The sequence below is a fragment of the Myotis myotis genome, unplaced genomic scaffold (assembly GCF_014108235.1).
Source record: "Myotis myotis isolate mMyoMyo1 unplaced genomic scaffold, mMyoMyo1.p scaffold_m19_p_1, whole genome shotgun sequence".
Taxonomy (NCBI): domain Eukaryota; kingdom Metazoa; phylum Chordata; class Mammalia; order Chiroptera; family Vespertilionidae; genus Myotis; species Myotis myotis.
Genome location: NW_023416313.1, coordinates 200,928,291 through 200,950,676, shown reverse-complemented (window position 1 = coordinate 200,950,676; position 22,386 = coordinate 200,928,291).

Sequence of the window (22,386 nt, the reverse complement as noted above, 5' to 3'; positions counted from 1 at the left end):
CAGCTTTGAGGCTGCTGAGAACACGCTTCAAATGGGAAGTCGGGAGACGTGCACTTGGCCTCGGCCCTGCTGCTTACCAGCCGGGTGTGTGGGGACCGCCCAGCCCCACTGACTGGGCCTCAGGTCACCCTCAGTACAATGGGGTCTCCACTGTCAGCCCCTTGCAGTGCTTTCCTGGCAGTCCTGGGAACCAGAGGGAGCCCAGAAGGCCTTTGATTGGACCCTGCAGTAGGTGTCCTGGGGCCCAGGCCCGGGGTTAGGGGCGCCCCCATAGCTCCATGTACAGCCTTGAGCTGTGGTCAGGTGGCAGGAGTGCACATTTCAGCACCCGCATGGGGAAGTCTGGCTGCTTCCTCAGGGGTGGGAGTTGTTGGAGGCCCCACTTCCTCTCCGGACTCCAAATGTAGGAATCAGGTTATTTAAGGAGAAGCGGAGAGCTGGGGTCACACTGGGTTTTCCTGAAGCCTTGGGGCTGTGAATGGGCTCTTTATGGCCCCATATCCCCCACCTCCTGTCCCCTCTTCCGCTTAAACCACCTGATGTCCCCACTGCGCATAAGTGAGACAGGTAAAGTGTCTCCTCATAGTAGGTGTGCAGGCTGTGGCACTGTTCCTTTTCGGTTCTGCACAGTAAGCGCTCTGATGATGTGCAAGCAACAGACGATCCAGGTAACAGGGCTTCGACACTCAGGACACGCTGTGCCACATACAAGGGGCGAGGGAGGTCACGTCCGAGGATTCTATCAGTAACTCAGCAATGTAGCGAAGACCCCGGGTTCATTCTTTCCTCTCGACTATCCTGGCCATGTACCTCTCCCCCTCATGTTGTGGCCTAATAGTCACAACAGGGCTGCCACAGCCCCTGCTCTTGTGTCTGTTTTCAAGGCAGGCAGAGTGGAGGACAAGGTGGGACCAGCTATGCTGTTTCTTTTATCTGAGAAGCAAAAGCTTTTGCAGAAGCCCCCAGCAGACGTGCCCCTGTGTGTCTGTATCAGTTTCCTATCACTGCTGTACCAACTCCCTCAAACGTAGTCACTTAAAACAACACACATGTATTATCTTCTAGTTCTGGAGGTCACAAGTCTGAAGTGGGAGTCACTGGGCTAAAATCAAGTTGCCAGAAGGATGACATTCCAGAGGCTGTAGGGAAGAATCAATTTCCTTGCCTTTTCCTGCTTCTGGAGGCTGCCCGCATTCCTTGGCTTGTGGCCCCCTCCAAATCCAGCAACGCCGGGCCAAGCCTTTCTGGTGATGCACGCACTAAGGCTGACTCTTCTTCCTCCTCCTTCCACATTTAAGGGCCCTTGTGATGACACTGGGCCCACCTGGATGATCCAGGATATTCTTCCTCTTTAAAGGTCAGCTGATGAGCAAACTTGATTCCATCCACATCCTTGATTCCCCTTTGCCAGGTAACCTAATGCATCCTCAGTTTGTGAGGATTAGGATGTACACACCTTCTAGAGCAGTGGTGCTCAACCTTCCTAATGCCGCGACCCTTTAATACAGTTCCTCATGTTGTGGTGACCCCCAACCATAAAATTATTTTTGTTGCTACTTCATAACTGTAATTTTGCTACTGTTATGAATCGTCATGTAAATATCTGATATGCAGGATATATTTTCACTGTTACAAATTGAACATAATTAAAGCATAGTGATTAATCACCAAAACAATATGTAATTATATATGTGTTTTCCCATGGTCTTAGGCGACCCCTGTGAAAGGGTCGTTTGACCCCCAAAGGGATTGCGACCCACAGGTTGGCGACCACAGGTTGAGAACAGCTGTTCTAGAGGTTGTTTTTCTGCCCACCAGTGTTCTCGGGGTTTCAAACCAGATCAGGGCCACCCCCACTAGCAAAGGAGATGGGTAAACCAGGGAGCCTGTGAAAGTAGCTGGGGAGTCCTGACTGGCTGTGACCAATCGTGATTCATCACCTGAATCTGGGCCCTTTGTTATCTCAAACTAACCAGCGCGGCATTAGCAAGGCAAGGGGGCGAAGGAATGGCTATCGGGTTGGCTGCTAACTGCCTGCCACAGCAAGGTGCAGCCAGCTTGGCGGGTTTCCCTGGCCACATGCCATCTTTGCATTTGGTGATGAGACGGGATGTGACTGTTTCCAGGCTGTGCCCAGGCCCTGAACATTCCAGTGACTCTAGCTCGACAGCCAGCATGCTCATGCCCTCCCCTTCTTCTGTCTTCAGCCCTCCAGAGAGAGAACCTATGCAGACAAAATAGTTTTCTTGTGTGTCATGGGCAGAGAGGAGCGAATGAGAGAGATGAGAGAGGCAGGGAAGATTTTACTGAGAAAGTGTGTCAGTGTACATCAGAGGAGTCTGCTAGAGCGAGGGGGAAGAGAATAGGAATTGAGTTAGGTAGGTCTGAGGTAGTCGGGAGTTTTTCCAAGGGCTTTAAGGGTGACCATAGCAGCTGGGGACCACAGACCTTTCACTGGGTTAGAAAAAAACAGGTAAGGATCACGAGTACGTGGGAATTATTTTGGGTTGCACAGTTGACTGTGACTCCACTCTGGAGAGCAACCAAATGGTAGATTCAACAGAAATTATGACAAGTAACTGCGCCATCCTGTCCCCCTGGTGCTAACGTGCTAGTCAGTGGTGTCAGTCAGTGCCTGGCAAAGCGTTATCACTGGCTTTGGAGACTCACGTAGGTAAATACCTGACACGTAGGTATTTGGACAAGAGGATCTCTGAGTCTGCTTCCGGCTTATCATCCTGTGATCACCAGCTGGAATCCAAGACAAGCTATGTTTAGTGCCCTGGGGTGTCGTCTGGGGTATCGTGTTCTCGTGTTCTTACCGATAGGCTCAGAACACGAGGGACACGTAATTTGGAACCTGAGCATCCACAAGGTCACTTGACTTCTCTGAGCTTCAGGTTCCTCAAGTGCAAATGGCCTCAGTGACACCCAACCTGGGGAGTCGATGTGAGGATTCAGGGTAACAGGTGTAAGGCACATGGTAGGCACTCGAGGAACCCTTACTCTTAAAATACAGAGGAATAAAGATGGAACTTGGTCTGCGATCAGAGGAGAAAACCCAGTTCTTTGAGAGCTGACAATACAAAAAATACCCAAAGCAAACGTCTTGAAATTTGTTAGTTATGAGTCTCAGGACTAGTCAGTGCCTTTCTGTGGCACATTTCCCACGGACTGGTCTGGTCACTAACAGGCTCACAGAACAGCACACCTATCCACCGGAGAGAGGAAGACTGCTTGCTTGTCCTGTTTCAGACGTTGCATGAGAGTCCCTCACTCTGTACACCCAGGGCTCTGTGACTCGAACAAGACCCAAGGAACTGTTCCTGTGTTCACTGATTTGTGGAATTCATTTGATACAAGATCTGCCAGCCCCACATTGTCCTGTAGACTCTAGCCACTCATGGCCATTTAAATTTAAATGAATTGAAATTACATGAACTTAAACATTCCGTTTCTCTGGCTCAGTGGTTGAGTGTCGATCTAGGAACCAAGAGGTCACGGGTTCAATTCCAGGTCAGGGCACGTGCCTGGACTGCAGGCTCAGTCCCCAGTAGGGAGCATGCAGGAGGGAGCTGATGGAAGATGTTTCTCTCTCATCGATGTTTCTATCTCTCTACCCAGTGGTTGGGAAACTGCGGCTCGCGAGCCACATGCGGCTCTTTGGCCCCTTGAGTGTGGCTCTTCCACAAATACCATGTGTGGGTGCGCACATACAGTGCGATTGAAACTTCGTGGCCCATGTGCAGAAGTCAGTATTTTGTGGAAGAGTCACACTCAAGGGGCCAAAGAGCCGAATGTGGCTCGCGAGTCACAGTTTGCCGACCACCGCTCTATCCCTATCCCTTTCCCCCCCCCTCTAAAATCAATAAAAACATATTTTAAAAAATTCAGTTTCTTGCCGAAACCGGTTTGGCTCAGTAGATAGAACGTCGGCCTGCAGACTGAAAGGTCCTGGGTTCGATTCTGGTCAAGGGCATGTACCTGGGTTGAGGGCACATCCCCAGTAGGAGGTGTGCAGGAGGTGGCTGATCAATGTTTCTCTCCTATCAATGTTTCTAACTCTCTATCTCTCTCTCCCTTCCTCTCTGTAAAAAAATCAATAAAATATATTTTTTTAAAAAAAATTCAGTTTCTCAGTCACACTGGTCACATTTCAGGTGTTGGATAGCTACATGTGACACCCCCATGGGGTCTAATGGGCCTGGGCAGCAGCAGCCGACAGCCCTCCCCACTCTCTTTCAAGCCGCCTCATGCAATGAGCAGTGGGAGAGGACAGCAGGCAGGGCAAGCTGGGACCCAGGAAGAGACCTGTTTCTGGTTCCAGGGAGTTCCAATCCGTGGGCTCCTCGGGCAGAGGCTCCAACGCTTCCAAAGCTGACAGCATCCTGCCAAGGCCACCGGGGCAGCGAGCCCTGCAGCTGAGCTGACGTCAGACTAAATTTTCAATGTCCAGGCAGCCTGGGAGGCCGGGAGCAGAGTATTTGCATATGCACCGGTTTCCTATGCCAGTATTTTATTCTAATAACTTTTCATTGACTGAGTGATTCATTCTTTCTTTTATTCACTCAATACAATTTTATCGAATTCCCCCTCCAGGGCGGATCTAGCACTTATCTGGGAACCCTCCCACTGAAAACGTCGGAAGTCAGAGCACTGGATGGAAGGGACTGATTACTGGAGGAGCACCTTGCCTGGATTGAATTGCGGAGGATGATCCTGTGATGTGGGGGCCCACTGAGGAGTGGATTGTCCAAGCTGCCCCGGCTGGGCAGCCCCCCTTGGGCGGCCATCAGAGACAGACAGTACAGGACACAGTGACCCAAGTCCTACCTGGGGGCCTACAATTCTCCCATTTCCTCTGGCGGCTCAGCCTCTCATGTCTCACTTCATTTTGGGCCTCAGAATTCTGGCAATTTCTAGATGTCAGCCCCACCTCCCACCCTCAGCAGGTGGTTGCTGATGGCGGCCCAGGTGGAAGCGGGGGCCAGGTGGCAGGTGGCAATGCTGAACCACGCTTGCTCCAGGGCTGCTGGGGGCCTGGCAGAGGCTCTCTGCAAACCTCCTGAGTCAGCTCCTGTGTGTGCCTTGGGCCTAGTCGAGGAGGAGCACGGGGAGGCTGGGAGAATTCCCACTGGAGTCGGCTGCTCCCTGCACGTGGCATGAGCCTGGGAACGCCTTGCAAGCACGTGCGCGCGCACGCACACACACACACACACACACACACACACACACACACACACGCACAGACAGGAGAACATGAAGCGGTGCTAACAATAACCATGCTCGTGCGGGTGCAACGCCTGCCACTCTCCCAGGAGCAGGGATGCTGCAGGCCCAGTCTCCCGTCTCTCCCTGCAGCCGGGACACACTGTGCTTAGTGTGAGGTTCACAATGAGACGGAGGGAGGCGGACAGACGAGGCTTCCTGATGAAATGAGCACAGAGTGAGAAGTAGCCACGTGGCTTTGGACAAATTATCCAACCTCTTTAGGCTGCACTGTCCTCCTCTGTAAGGTAGGGATAAAATGTTGTCTGCCTGAGCACATCTGCCTACCAGGTCTTGGTTTCTAGAACTATCAGCTGATATAACAGGAAGCAGGGCTCCTGGGAGGAATGGCTGATCTCGGGCCTGGCACAGGGCAAACCCACAATGAGCCTAGAGCACCTGGTAGTGCCAGAAAGTGAGAAAGTACTGAAAACACCACAAACGAAAAACACCCAACCCACCGCGGTGGCGGTGGGAATGGGGGGCAGTCTGTCCAAGGAGTCGGGGGGAACAGAAAGATCTCCCAACAGCAAAAACTGGAAAAATTTGAGCAACAAAACTGACAAAGCAGTGTTAGCTTATAACCCAAAGTACAAAATAAATATCCCGAGTCCATACTGATATAAAGAAATGATTAGAAAAATAAATAAATGGGCGAGAAGAGACGTCTTCCATGCAGAAGAATTCCAAATAATTTATACATAATAATTTGCCCTCAAGGAGGTGTGGGCTGTACAGAGTGACTTCCTTCTGAGGAGGACCATGGGGAGGGTGGGTAACTGACAAACACCCCCTCAGCCAGGTGAACAAGGTCATCAACAGTGGCACATTTCTTGGTCATATGTACCCTTGATAGGCTGGGACGAAAACGGCACGTGACCTGAGCGGTCTTCCTCCCAGAAACACCTCAAGACCAGTCTAATCACAAGCAAATCATCAGTCAAATTACAACGGAGGGATATTCTACAACATTCCTGACCAGCACGCCTCAAGACTGCCAAGGTCATCACAAACAGGGACCGTCTGGGAAGTGACCAAGAGGAACCTAAAGGCGATGGGCTATCCTAGACGGGATCCCAGAACAGGAAAGGGACGTTATGTAAAAACCGAGGGGATCTGCATGAAGTCTTGACTTTTGTTAATAATGACACGTCAGCATCGAGTCAGTAGTTGTGGCGAGAGCACCAGGCGAATGGAAGATGCCAGTAATAGGGGGAACGGGGGAACTCCCTGAATTACCTTCCCAAGTTCCCTGTAAACCTGAAGCTGTCCTAAGAGCAAAGAAAGTTGGTGTAAAGAGTATTAGCTGCCTCATAGGGCTGAGAAGATTAAGGACGAGATGCTGGAAAGTGCTCAGCACGGGGTCTGCCAGCTGGTCAGTGCCCAGCACATGGCAACTCGGTTCTTATCAGGCGCCAGAGAGGACAGGACCCAGGGACGGAGCGCATGGGGCGCTGCTGACCTCATGCAGAGGGCCACCGTGGCTTAGCTCAGCGTGTGAGGGCTGCCTGATGTGCACCGCTGTCAAAACCTACAGCTCAGCCGGTGGGTGGAAGTAGTAGTGCCTGCAGATGCCCTAGTCATAGTCAGAATCAACCTATTAGGGCTGGCTGATCTGCACGCAGCCCATCAGAGTGAGCATCAGCCGCCCGGGAGAGGGCCCCCTACAGAGCTTTCACATCTGGATGGCACTGCTCCCCCCTCAGGGCTGCCCGCTGTCTCTCTGATTCGAGATGGAGCCTGGCCAGAGGCTCTGGGCCATGTGCTCTAATTGAACCCTTGCACCAGCTGTTAAAGAGAAGACCACGGGCCCCAAATGGTGTCACCTGTGCCAAAGACCATGCTACCAAACCCAGATTTAATACCTAACCCCCCCTCTCCCAGAAACATAATCTTAATCAATCAGGCTGGAGTTTTCTGGCCAATATCAGTGAGGTAATCTGTCTCGTGGGCCCTCTCCATTGTCTAAAAACAATCCTGAGTTAAATTTTCTAATTTTGGAAGTAAATAATCAATATAAAATTTAAAAGGATTAGAGTAGTTGGTCTAGTAATACAGTCTCTCTCCCCCTTGCTTTGCATCTCATTTTTAGGTGATATATTCTAGCTTTATGAAAATAAATAAATAAAAATAATCCTTTTTTGATTGATTTTGTTGTTGTTGATAGCTCCCTTGCCCCACCTTTCTTCCTATAAAACCCCTCCACTGTGAAGAGCCTCTCAGAGCGCCCTTACACAGGACGGGGCAAAAGTAGGTTACAGTTGTTCATGTGGAAAATAATACCATAATCCTACATAATAAAAGGTAATATGCAAATCGACCAAATGACGGAATGACCAGTCACTATGATGCACACTGACCACCAGGGGGCAGAGGCTCAATGCAGGTGCTGCCCCCTGATGGTCAGTGCATTCCCACAGGGGGAGCACCACTCAGCCAGAAGGCAGACTTACGGCTGGTGAGTGCAGCAGCAGTGGCGGGAGCCTCTCCCACCTCTGCAGCAGCGCTAAGGACCCCTCGGGGGATGTCTGCCTGCTGGACATCCCCCAAGGGGTCCCAGACTGCAAGAGGGTGCAGGTCGGGCTGAGGGACCCCCCTCCCCAGTGCATGAATGTCATGCACTAGGCCTCTAGTCCTATATAATAAAAGCCTAATAGGCAAATCGACCAAACGGCCGAACAACTGGTGGAATGAAAAGTTGCTATGATGCGCACTGACCACCAGGGGGCAGATGCTTAACGCAGGAGCTGCCCCCAGCCCACAGGCCCCAGGCCAGCCAAGGCGAGTGGCAGCAGGACCCCCCCCTCCCCCCACCCGAACACCCACCGGTTGCCCCACAGATCAGCCCTGATTGCTGGCCAGGCCTAGGGACCCTACCTGTGCATGAATTTTATGCACCGAGCCTCTAGTTAATAACTAATAATACAAGAATAAACTGTGTTTCTCATACTCATAACTGCAAATCTAGCCTTGCCCTGCCCTGTAGTTGCTGCTGCCCAATTCATAAATGACTCAATAAAGCCAATTCGATCTCCAAATTTACTCCACATTTACTCTGGTGAATTTTGTCTTTATCACAGCCAACAATGAGATCCTTCATGTCAGCCACCATCCTGTGCCAGCCGCCTGCCATGAGAAGAAACCGTCTATCCGACCAGGTAGCCTGTGCCACCCTAGAGCCAAGGCTCCCTGTGGCTCTGACTCATCCTCACCCTGAAGGGCCCTGTAACCAGGCACAGACCTGAGGATCAGCGAGGGTTCCAGGGGCTGTGCGCTGGCATCACAGAAATCCAGGTCATGGAGAAACAAACCCAGAGGCAAGAAGTCCAGTCTCAGTGTGTTATTTTGCGGACTTGGGGGTGCAAGTGAGACCCATCTCAGCGAGGGTAACGGGGTGAGGGAAGGAGGTGACGTGTGTTAGAAGACACAGAGGTGAGCTCACCCAATCCGGCCTTGAGACTCAGGGCTGCTCCACAGGTCACCCGATGGACCCAGGATTCCAGGGCTACGGAGGGTACCTTCGGTGGGTTTCTGGTACCTCCCCCCACCCCTCCACCACCTGCTCACCGCTGCTGTGTCTCCTCAGGCACGCCTTCTCCTGGCGCACACAGCCCCCACCTTCACTATCTCCCCACGTCACCCACAGAGAGCAGAGAGAAACCACTGCCTCTCTCCTGCAGCCAAGCTTCCGCCTAAAAAAACCACAGGGAAGGCCTCCGATCAGCCCACCTGGCCGGCATGCTCACCGCTGCCGGTCAGGAACCAGGGTTTGCTGAGCAAGGTGATTGCTCCACTCAGGCCACACACCGCGTCCGGTATTGGAACAGAGAGAACTTGGTGAGAACTTCTTTTTTTTTTAAATATATTTTATTGATTTTTTCCAGAGAGGAAGGGAGAGGGATAGAGAGTTAGAAACATCGATGAGAAAGAAACATCGATAAGCTGCCTCCTGCACACCCCCTACTGAGGATGTGCCCGCAACCAAGGTACATGCCCTTGACAGGAATTGAACCTGGGACCCTTCAGTCCGCAGGCCGACGCTCTATCCACTGAGCCAAACCGGCCAGGGTGAGAGGAAGAACTTTTAATTGTGTGTAAGGCTGTCACTGAGGAACCGGGAAGGTAAAGAGAGAATTCCCACAGATCAGGGAGCGAGCACACAAGGACAGGACATTCACTGAGGCACTTGGGGGGCTGGACGGTGTCTGCTGTCCATAACCGTCTGAGGAGCGGGCCTGTGGCTTCTGACTCACCTCCCTCTCACCTCGGGCTCCCGAATCCCAATCATCACGCGTCTCAAGTCCCACGCAGCTCGCCTCTCTGTCTCTCCCCAGGCCTGAGGGCTGTGGCCTGGGGGTCAGCCTTTCATTGAGCTCTGTCCCAGCTTTATGTCATGTACAGCCTGAGACCCATTCAGGTCTGCGATGAGGGACTGTGACTGTGGGCTCCTACGCAGCTCTCATCCCAGTTCTGCAAATGGGTGCTCAGCTATTAATAAAGTGGGGTACTGATTCCTATTCTGCACTCTCATCCCCTTCGGTGGTGCCCCACTGCTGGTCCGTGGACCACTTGTCTCGGAGCTTCTCTGCCTGGGCTGCACAGCCCCCGCTGCCTCCGCCTCAAGGGTGGGCAGGCCTCTCCTGGGCAGGCGTCCCGCAGTCCCTGGGCTCCCAGAGCGAGTGTGCAGAGGGATGCCTGCCTCTGCCTCGGCTCAGGCTCCAGGTCCTGCAGTGGCTGCAGGCTGGGACAACTGCAAAGGCCGCCCCTCCTTCAACCTCCCCTCCCCCAGCAGAGAAAGCGATCAGCTGCTGATGAAGCATGGCTGAGACCAGCCATTCACCACTCAGTGCAGCAGCATGAGCCCTGTGTCCCCGGCTCAGCACCCTGGAGGCCCGGCTCCCACAAAGGCTCCTGTGGGTGACAGGCGGGCCCTGGAGCACAGCCAACAACAGATAACAAAGAACTTGCTGCCAAGGCAGAAACAGCCACCCCTGCACTCACGTGTCTGCTCTCGGAGTCCGAGAACGTTTGTTGAGCATCACAAGGGGCAAAGCACTGCCGGAGGCCGTGTTCTCGGGAGCCCCCACCCTGGGGCATGTGAAATGAGAGAAGGAGGCCCTCATACAGAGAGAACTTGCTTGGAAGAGGAGACCCAGTGTGACTGGGAGGGAAACTCACTTGGAGGACATGGCGTCAGAGCTGAGTCTGAAAACTGGGTAGGGTGGTGGTAGGTGGGGATGCACCGAGAAGAGGCCCACAGCCTGGGAGGGGAAGCTCAGTCCATTTGCAGAGTGAATCTGTGCACCTGATGAGGCACAGAGATGTGGAGTTCATCTTGCCCATGATGCTCTTCCCCGGGGATCAGGCCTAAGCCGGCAGTCAGACATCCTTCTTACAGTCCTGGACCACTGGCTCCTAATTGCTCACCTGCCTGCCTGCCTGGTAGCCCCCAACTGCCCTCCCCTGCAGGCCTGGTCACCCCCAAATGCCCTCCCCTGCTGGCCTGATCGCCCCTAGCTTCCCTCCCCTGCCGGCCATCTTGTGGCAGCCATCTTGTGACCACATGGGTTGGCCATCTTGTGTGAGGGTGTAATAATCAATTTGCATATTACCTCTTTATTATATAGGATGGTTTTGAAGTCTATGTCAATGCTTATAGATCTGCTATGTTTAAAATTTTGTTTTATCTTTTAGAAGTAGTGTGTACCTATGGTAAGACTGGAGTCAGAAGGATGAGAAACAGAACATAAAAGTTTCCTGACTGCCCATTTCACTTGGCTCTGAACTATATTGTTCCATTGATAGTCTAGGCACCTCATTCACATATGTCTTTAAAACAATTTTTTAAAATATTTTTGCAACTCACTTCTCTCACTTCATATATCTTGGACAACTTTCCTGATGAGCAGATACACATCTATCACGTTCATTTTTAACTGCTGTGTAGTATTCCCCTGAACAAATATATCATCCTCTATTTTATCAGTCTGCTACTAATAGATATCATTCAGATTGTTACTAGGGTTTTTCCAATTACAAAAATGCTGCAATGAGCTCTTTATGCCTACATCTATGCCGTTGTGTATGCGTATTAGATCAGAGATTGCCCAATGGTCTCTGTTAACCAATCTCCTCTAATTTCTTTAGTCACACAGCCCCTGAACTTTAGTAGGCACATGGCTGCCCAGAATAAAGACTACATTTCCCAGCATCCCTACATTTAACTATGAACATGTGACTAAATTCTAGTCAACAGGATATAGCAGAAGTGATGCCTGCAACTTGGATTGTGGTCTTAAAGGGAGGGGTTTGCCCGCATCCCCACCCTATCCCTTTCCCCATTGGTCCGGCTGGAATGTGAATGTGGTGGGAGCTGTCTGTCATGTGGATAAGGGCAGCATGCTGGGACAGCAGAGCAACAAAATATGGAACCCAGACCCCAGTGCCATGGCCATGGAATCGTCTCCACTCCCCTCCCCCAATAGCACCCCAGCCCTAGATTGATTAAGCTGAGCTGTTTTATTCCCAAAAGAAATACACTTCTGCAGAGAAACCAAGATGGTGACATAGGTAAACACCTGAAATTACTGCCTCGCACAACCACTTCAAAAATACAACTAAAAGACAAAACGGACATCATCCAGAACCACAGGAAGGCTGGCTGAGTGGAAATTCTACAACTAGAAGGAAAGAGAAAAGCACACTGAGACTCAGAGGAGGTACTCAAGTAAAGTGCAGAGGTACGGAGGCGCATGTGGCAAGGGCTGGCAACTGAGGACGCCATTGTCTCTTTCAATCGGGAGGGAGTCTCAAGCTCCCGACTGCTCTGAACTCCAGTTCCAGGCGAGTCTCTAGGGACCCAGACTCATACTGGGAGAAACTGGACTGTCTGGCAGAGGGCGGAACTCGAGGGTGGCTTTCTCTCAGAGGTGCTTGCAGCGATTACCGGGACAATGAGACCCGGGGCCTCTTAGGGCAGGGCTGAGGATCAGCCATAGCTGTTTGCTCCATCCTGTTGATTCCCTGAGACCCTGCCCTACCCAAGCTGTGCGCAGAGGCTTTTGCCTATGAAAGGCCTGGCCCTTTGAGATCTGAAAATTACCTAACAATCTGTAGCTGGGTCAGAGAGACCCAGAACTTCCAAAAGAAGGCCCAAGGCCCCACAGCAGCTTGCATTGCTTCACAGCTGGGCCTCATCTGGGCACCTGCAAATCCCAAACAAAGAAGAGGAATTTGCAGATCTCTCCGTAACTCCTGCTGGGTAGCCTCAGGCAGAGGCTAAATTAGCACCTCCTTAGAGATCCAAGAGCCCCTGTACCCAGTGGTCAGAGTGGGACCATCCAGATTACAACTCCTCAGATCCATAAGGGACACACTCAGGGGGCAGACTCAGTGAGCACCAAAGCCCCATTGAAGCAAGTCTTGCCCCATAAGGGTGTCTCCAGCACAGAAGTTCTTTCACTGTAGACACAGCTGATTCTCACAGCCAATTGGCCTGGAGGTCAATTCCTCCCAGTGATACCTACAACAATGAAGGCTTAACTACAACAAGACTCTGCACACAGCCCCCAAAGGGGTGTACCAAGAGTGTCCACCTTAGGTAATTGGGGAGGCTGAGCCACTGGGCCCTATAGGACACCTAGCACAGAAAACCACTCTATCAACACAGGGAAGCATAAAAAATGTGGAGACAAAGAAACAGGTCACAAATGACAGAAATGGAGGAAAGCAAACTACTGGATATAGAGTTCAAAACCACATTTATAAGGTTTTTCAAGAATTTTCTAGAAACCGCCAATAAATTGAGTGAGACCCTCATGCATATGAACAAGGACCAACTAGAAATTAAGCATACACTGATTGAAATAAAGAATATTATACAGAGTTCCAACAGCAAACTAGAGGATCGCAAGAATCAAGTCAAAGATTTGAAATACGAAGAAGCAAAAATCACCCAACTGGAAAAACAAAAAGAAAAAAGAATCCAAAAATACGAAGATAGCGTAAGGAGCCTCTGGGACAGCTTCAAGCATACCAACATCAGAATTATAGGGGTGCCAGAAGATGAGAGAGAGCAAGATATTGAAAACCTATTTGAAGAAATAATGACAGAAAACTTCCCCTACCTGGTGAAAGAAATAGACTTACAAGTCCAGGAAGCGCAGAGAACCCCAAACAAAAGGAATCCAAAGAGGACCTCACCAAGACACATCATAATTAAAATGCCAAGAGCAAAAGACAAAGAGAGAATCTTAAAAGCAGCAAGAGAAAGACAGTCAGTTACCTACAAGGGAGTACCCATACGACTGTCAGTTGATTTCTCAACAGAAACTTTGCAGGCCAGGAGGGAGTGGCAAGTAATATTCAAAGTGATGAATAGTAAGAACCTACAACCAAGATTACTTTACCCAGCAAAGCTATCATTCAGAATTGAAGGTCAGATAAAGAGCTTCACAGATAAGAAAAAGCTAAAGGAGTTCGTCACCACTGAACCAGTATTATATGAAATGCTGAAAGGTATCCTTTAAGAAGAGGAAGAAGAAGGAAAAGGTAAAGATACAAATTATGAACAACAAATACACATCTATCAACAAGTGAATCTAAAAATCAAGTGAATAAATAATCTGATGAACAGAATAAACTGGTGAATACAATAGAATCAGGGGCATAGAAAGGGAGTGGACTGACTATTCTCGGGGGGGGGGGGGAGGGGTGTGGGGGATGCGTGAAGAGACTGGACAAAAATCATATGCCTATGGATGAGGACAGTTGAGGGGGTGCGGGGGGTAAGGGCAGAGGGTAGGGTTGGAACCGGGTGGAGGGGAGCTATGGAAGGAAAAAAGAGGAACAACTGTAATAATCTGAACAATAAAGATTTAATTAAAAAAATACACTTCTATTTTTGTATTTTTCTCCTAGTACAATGACTAGTTAAGAATATGTGGATCATTTGGTTTAACCCAGCAGCTTTATTTATAAAAAGATATTTAAGATTTTTGTAAAGGACAGAAATAAAGATTCTATGAATTCAGTGACATCTCTAGGCATGGAAAAAGGTGAATCCAGTTTCACCCATGCCCTGACCAGGAAGGGAATCAAACTGTGACCTCTTGGTTGATGCTCAACCACTGAGCCACACTGGCCAGGCAGGTCTCCTTTAAATGGAGAATAATTATAGCCTCTTATCTTGGTGTGTGTGTGTAAGAGAGGAGAGGAGAGAGGAAGAGGGATGGGGAAGGGAGAGGAGTGGAGAGAGATAATAAATGGAAGGTGCTTTGCATGTAGGAGAAACTCCGTGAACTGGGCCTTTATTTTTATATTCAGGCTGCACTTCATTCCATACACACATGCAGCACCCAAGCTGTGCGGTATACACATGTATATGGGTCCTACTTTTCCAGCTTCATTTACTCATTCATTCAGAAAATATTTATTGCTCAGTCTTCACGTCTTTGGGCATGACATGAGGGTAATTGTCACAATATTAGTAACACATGCATAACGCTGACAGGGGCCAGGCCCTTTCCTTGCACCAACCCACTTAATCATCACAACCACAACCATAAGCTGTAGGCTTCAGATCCCCACTGTGGTCCCTCTGGACTCCTGCATTGTCCCCCTGAATGTATACACACACACACTCCCGCATTGTCCCCTGGGCATGCACACACACACACACACACACACACACTCCCGCATTGTCCCCTGGGCATGCGCGCACACACACACACACACACACACACACTCCCGCATTGTCCCCCAAGCATGCACACACACACACACACACACTCCCGCATTGTCCCCTGAGCATGCACACACACACACACACACACTCACGCACACTCCCTGCAAGGGCCCACTCTGGGCTGAGCCCTCAGGGGAGCTCCAGCGGGGAAGGTGCTCTCAGCCCACGAGCTTCCTTAGCACATGAACTCCAGTCTCTTCCAGGTTGTCAGCAGCATCTGTCTCCCACCGGGACCCGGTCAGGTCCCCGCAGGCCTCACTCACTCTGTGACATGGCAGATCAGGGTCAGATCACGCAGACAGACGTGAAGTCAGGCCTTGGTAGAGGAACAGGGCAGCGCCGTGAAGGAGCGTAATTTCCGCTCAGCAGGTGGGACGAGCGGAGCAGCAGTCCCGTTGCCGCACAGAACTGAGGTTTATCTGTCTGACCCGCAGGTCACAGCCAAGGACACCCAGAGCTAAGCCCTGCCCAGAGTCACAAGGGGAGTTCAGGACAGAGCCAGAACCAAACCCCGGTCTCCTCCCCTCCTGGCTCCACTACAATTTTAAAAAGTCTAGCTCTCACCCTAGCCAGTTTCCTCAGTGGTTAGAGCATCAGCCCGTGGACTGAAGGGTCTTGGGTTCAATTCCAGTCAAGGGCACGTATCCGGGTTGCAGGCTCAATCCCAGCCCCAGCCCCAGTCGGGGTGCCTGTGGGAGGCAACCAGTCCATATGTCTCTCTCACATCCATGTTTCTTTGTTTCTCCTCCTTTCTTCCACTCTCTCTAAAAAAAATCAGGAAAAATATCCTCAGGTGATGCTTAGCAAAAATAAAATAAAATGTAAAAGTCTAGGTTTTTCCACAAGGAATTATCACACTTCGGGGACCCAGAGTGCAGGTTGGTGCTATTGGCATTCGGCAGCGATCAGAGATTCTGCTACACATGGCACAATGCCTAGGAGCCCCACAACTAAGAACTGTCGCCCCAAAATGTCAACATGGCTGGCTGTTAGTGGGTGTGGGTAGCAATCTAGCTTCCAGGAATCACCCCAAGCTCCCACGGAAGGTGGAATTATAAAAGGGAAAGATTTTAGTAGAAACAAATTGTAGTTGAACAAATCCACTGTTTGTCAAGAAAACAGGTACCGTCTTCATTCTGACACCAAAGCTGCGGAGTTTTTTCCTCACCAACAGCCGATAACCCAACGAGAAGCCCAGCACCTGAAGTCAAACACCTGGAGTTAGCACAACCCCCAGCGGAGGGCTCTGTGCCCCCCCCAGATGCCTCCTCTTCAGGCGCCAGTTACACGGCCCCAGGCCCCCTGTCCTGCTGACCAAATGGCTGCAAGTTTGGGGATCCCAGTTACCCTCACCTCAGGGTTAACAATTCACTGGAACAATGCACAGAACTGAGGAAAACACTCTACTTACATTTACATTTATTATAAAGGATATAACTCAGGAACAGCCAAATGCAATGGGAGAGCGGGCAGGGCAAGGTCAGGCAAGGTCAGACAAGGTCGGGTGCGGGGTGCAGAGAGATGCACCCTCTGTGGGCGCACCACCCTCCAGGACATCACCATTCACCAGCCGGGAGCATTCCAAACCCATCTTTTAGGTTTGTTATGGAGATTTCCTTTGAGAGGCAGGATTGATGACCTCATTGCCGTTGGCGATTGAACTCAATCCCCAGCCCATTCCTTCTCCTGGGGTTGGGAGTGAGGAGCGGGCAGAACATTCTCACCCTCTGATCAGGGATTTTTATGGTGACTGGACCCTATTCTGACGCTCCCTCTCACCCCCCCCCCACCCCCCCACCCCCCCCACACACACACGAATTAGCACACAAGACAGTAAATTCCAAGGGTTTTGTGGAACTCTGTCAGGAACTGGGGACAAAGACCATGTGTTTATGTTGTATTTTACCACAACAGGTTCATGCCAAGCCCTGACGGGAAGGAGTGTCTTCTAGTCAAGGGACAAGAGCGGGATGTGCGAGGCGTCCCGTGTGGTTAGGTGAGTCTCGGACTCCCCAGGATGTGGGTGGTGTGGGGCCGCCATTACCTCCTCATCCTAGAAGCAGGCCAGCAGGCCTCTCAGGCGCCGGGCTTTCTGGAAGAGTTGGAGAGAGGGCGTGGCAAGCTCCCGTTGTTACCTTTCTCCCGCAGCTGGACAATGGCCGATGGAAGGAACACCTGATTTGCCTTCTCTCTGCAAACCGCCAGGCTGACCCTGAGTGGCGGGGGAGGGAGGGAGGGGTGAGCCCCTTCTCTCACTGCGTCCATGTCAACCCTTCCTGGGCCCAGCAAAGAGGCCTGAGGTGAGCCTTGCCCTAGCCGGTGTCTCCTGGCTGTGGGGAAAGACAGACACTGTGAACAGGTGCTGTTTCCTGTTGTCAGTGGTGGCGAGATTTCAGAGGGGCCTTTTCCTGTCTGGACTCAAACTGAAACGCATTGACACCAAGGGAAGTGGTGAAACTGTGGGCCAGTCTATGTTTTAGAAATCTGATGTTTGGAAAGCTGCAGCCTTGAAGGGTCAGGGGCTTCTCATGAAGATCTGACATTCAAATGCTACCCAGACAGCAGCTGACTCATCGGGAGCTGTGGTGGATGTCTGCAGAAAGCCTCAGACCACACCTTTCACCTCTAACATGTGTGAACTTTGTTAGACGTTTCTGGTAGGCGCTGTGTGAAACACATGAATGACTGGCTTCTTTCTCCCCTCCCCACAGTGACTACACGCATCTTTTATAATATGCCCATGCCACATGGTCAGCTTCCGAGGAAGAAGTCACTAATGAGTCTGTTTAAGGATTCTGAAAGGGGAGGCCAGAGCATTGCAGAGCAGCTGTTCTTTTTCATGTGAGCACCAGACCTCAGCCCCAGTCAGGCACTGGGGTGGGAACGATGTGTTCACTAAGGAGGGGGCAGGGAAACGAGATGGCGGAGTGTCCTGTGGAGGGACCATCAGTGAAGAAATCTCTCCACCTCCTGATTTGACCCACGTTTTCCAGGGACAAAATAAACTGGGGAAAACAAAACAATCATGCTCCAATTCCCAACCCTCCTGCCTCATGTCTCCAAATTTTCCACTAGATTCACCTCCCAGCTGAGCAGTAACGGGTCCGAGTTTATTAGATGGCAACAGAAGGGTGTGTGTTTCCTGGTGCTTCCAGAAGGACTCTTGGCGGTCCACTGCCCAGTCTCTGAAGCTGAGGGAGAGGCCGAGTGGCTGCACACACACACACACACACACACACACACACACACACACACACACACGATGTTCCTCGAGGCTGTGAGGGCGTCAGCTTTACAGCCCCAGCGCCTTCCCTGGAGAAGCCCAGAGAAACAATGGAGAGAAGGCACTTTGCACAGCGCAGTTTCGGCCAGACCGGATGTCTTAGGGGGCAATCTTGATATTTCGGTTTATGACCCACATTTAACCTAAGGAAAGAACTCGGGGCAAGTGGGAGTAGGTACGGGGAGTGAGCAGCATAGGTGTGAATCCGGGAGGGTACACGAAATGGTATGCGGCCCAGCCAGTGTGGCTCAGTGGCTGGGCGTTGACCTATGAACCAGGAGGCCACAGTTCGATTCCCAGTCAGGGCTGGATCCCCACTGTGGGGCGTGCAGGAGGCAGCCAATCAATGATTCTCTCTCATCATTGATGTTTCTATCTCTCTCCCCATCTCCCTTCCTTTCTGGAATCAATAAAAATATTTTTAAAAGAAAGAAATGGTATGTGGTTTGAATAGGTTCCACCTCAGGCACGAAGGATCACTTTGTAAATTATGCTTGTCTTACCACCACGCTGTCCACCTGAAACTCATGTAAAATGAGATTGCAAGTCAACTGTAATGGAAAAGTAATCGTTAAATAGGCCCTTCGAAGTTATCTCATTTTCAATTCAGACTAGCACCAGGGATGACATTTTCTCAGGAACCAGTGATGCCTACATGATTTTAAAATTACTTTGATTACTAAAATGTTATGTGCTAGACATCTCTGTGAATTGATGTTAAGAAATAAAATGAAAATGAAAAAGGAGACACATGTAATACTCTTTGTAATACTTTAAGCAATAAAAAATAAAAAAATTTAAAAAAAGAAATAAAATGAAATGAAATGAAGGGGGGGAGTAGGTTCCAGGGTCTTGTCATTCAGCTACTTTTTGTTCCTCACATCTCTTCTGGAAGGTGTGTGTCAGGGACACCACCTGCCCCCGACACACACACACACACACACACACACACACACACACACACACACACACACACACACACACTCATGCCCCCATGCAATCCCTCCCCAGTGAGGCTGAGCTCCTGCTGCCCTCTGGTGGCCGTTTGTGAGAGGGACACTAGAATGCAGCGCCTCTGTTCCCAGGCCTGCGTTCATCTGCCGGGATGTGGGAGTTTTCCTGACTCTGCTCCCATCTCCTCCTCCATGAACACAAGGAAAGGTCACTGCTCAACACACTACTGCCCTCTGCGAGGGTCTCACTGGCCCCGCCTGGAGAAACTCTAACGGCGAGCCCTCCCCTCCTCGTGAGCAGGCAGGTCGGGAGCTGGGACAGTGCGCGGAGGGGGTGTCACCGTTCCCCACCACCAGCAGGGTGGGCACTAACACGTGCTCTGAACTTCCGAGCCCGCCAGGAAGAAGCTTTTGAGTCGGAGAGTTGGGTGTCTCTGTGGAAAGAAAAATACGAGTCCCAGAGCTGATAACAAGCTCCATTACACCCCAGGATGTCTTGCACTGTAGGCGCCTCCCCATTGATGCTGGTGCTGAAATCCCGGCACCGCCCTGACTGTCCCGTTAGTGCACGGGTTCCAACTGTGAGCTCCGTGAGGCCCAGGACCCCCCCGCCCCACCCCACCCCACCCCCTAGCCTCTGCCTAGCACGGGGCTGAGCACAGGGAAGGTAGTAAGTGTGCTTGAGTGAAGAATTCTATGGATTGGCTCCTCATATCCTATAAATTCTTCTTCCAGAAGGCGTTCTCTTACCTACAGTCCTCCTTTCTATTCCCAGGGTCAGTGTCATGGATGTTGCGTGCCACCCAGACTTCCCTCACGACGACCACACACTCATTCCCCTCGATGTTCAAAGCCAAGTCCCTCCCCAGGAACTGCCCTCCTTCCAAAGGAAGCTACGTCCCCAAGGTTGAGTCTCCTCCGGGGGCAGCCCTCACCCAGTAATTGATCCACGCTGGCGGAAGGTCCGGCCAGAGCACAACACGCCCAGGGCTCTCTCCGGATGGACCCAGGGCAGCGCTAGAGCCCCCTGGCACTGGCTGACACCGTGGTTGTAACTGGATGCTCTTGTTAAGCCCCAGATCCGCGCAACACTGGCCTGCAGACGTGACCCGCTTCCTCCTGCTTGAAGACGACTCAGAGGCTGTTCCTGCCCTTCACAATCGGCCCCCACCTCCCCTTCTGGCTGCCTGGCCAATAACTGGCCAAGCACACCACCCCCTGGCCAGGGCAGTGCCGGGTCTGCTAAGGGAGGAAAGGGACCACCTGTTGGAGGACCGTGAGCCCCTGCCCGTGTGCACTGGCAGAAGCCAGGAGAAACCACATAGGACTGGGTCTGCAGGGGGATGGAGCGAGAGGAACAGAATATAAAGCTGGGTAAGAGAGAGTTTATCTCTGCAGCCAGTCCAGGATGTGGTGCGAGCAGCCTTGTGTCTGGGTCCACCCAATCGAGAAACCTTAAGGTATTCAAAGCATCTATGATGGGCCATGGTGCTAAGGAGTTTATGGAAGCGTAACTGGAGGATCTCAGTGTAGAACCGTAGGGTGTCTTTTGGTCCCTCCTTGCCCACTTGAAACAGCAAATGGTCAGTTCAGTACAGCAGTTACTGCTTGAGAAGGGCGGAGTGACCAGGGACTCAGAGCTTTCAAGGATGAAGGAGTCGGTCATCCCAGCAAGTAAGCCGGGAGGTAAGAGCAGGTAAGCGCCTGAAGGAGCAGAGGGGCTAGTCCAGGAGGAATCTCAAAAGGGTAGTAGAGGAGGGGGTGGTGGGTGCAGTGGTGCTCGGCCCACAGTCCACCTCAGGAAGGAGGCGAGCGTTCCCCCAGCTGCCAGGAGGGGTGCCCTCTGCAGTGAGGGTTCTCAGGACACTCATGGTTTTCATTCAGGACATCTTAGAAGGGCCCGTCCAGCTCCAGATCTCCCTACAGATGTGGACTCAAGTCTTTGTGGTCACTGCATCACAGTTCAGTTCCTCCTCCGCTCAGCCCAGCCTCCTGTGCGCCCTCACACACATTGCCCTGACAGCACTCCCCAGTTCACTTCCTGTGCGAAACCATCAGGCTCGGTCTGCTAACACAGGCGCTAGCTAACCACTAGTCACACCTCCCGCCCAACACTGCCTCAAGGCTGAATCGCAGCAGCAGCTCCCACCGACTTCCTCGGGCTCCCCTCGCAATCCCAACATCCTGGGCACCACCACTGAGAGGAATTTCCCCCAGTATTATGTGTATTGTCTCAGGCAAATTACTGAACCCCAGGTAAAAGAAAAATTGTGCCAGGTTAAAATAAACTTGTACGTCAGTGGGAAACTACACATAGCTTTAACACATCCTTCTGTCTTATCAGATCCTGACTCAGTGGGAGCTACTTTATAACATTGTGAGTTGTAGGTAACTGATAAGACATGCAAATTTGGTCCCCTTTAGGAGAGGTTCAATTGACTCCTCCTCTCAAAACATTTGTCTCTATTTACATTTCAACATTCCTCTACTCCATAAAAATGTGCTTTCAAAAACTTTAAATTTGAGCCTGTTATAACATGTGGTTAATTCTTCAGATGAATGCATCAAATAAAACCTTGAACATGTGCACATTTTTGTATCTGAGTCATGATTTTACCTTCTCCTGAAAAAAAAATTTTTTTTGCCCTCAATTTCCACATCCGTAAGATGATGAAACATCTGGCAGGCTTGTTCTGGCGCACAGTGGGGACTTCCTTGCTGCATCAACCTTTTTCAAAGAAACTCATTATGGCTTTATATAGAGCCCTTTTGCTGGAACTTGCAATGTAAGAGTTACCATATGCCAGTCCTTAACCACAGACATGTCAGTAACCTGTTTGTTCCTTATCACTGTTAGATCAATTATGTCTAATCAGTCCATCACTGTAATTTATTATCTTTGTCCTTGGATATGGAATATTTCAAGGTCAGATAACTTTACAACAATCCTTTTCAGGTTAAGCAGACCCCAAATTTTAAACGTTCTATTTAAAAATAGTTTTTACTGATCTTTTTAAACACTTGCTTGCCCAAATTTCTAGAACTATAAATTAATAAACTGGCACTTTGACCAACATATTGATCTTCTACTACTTTTATTATTACTGAATTTATTGGGGTGACATTGGTTAAATTGT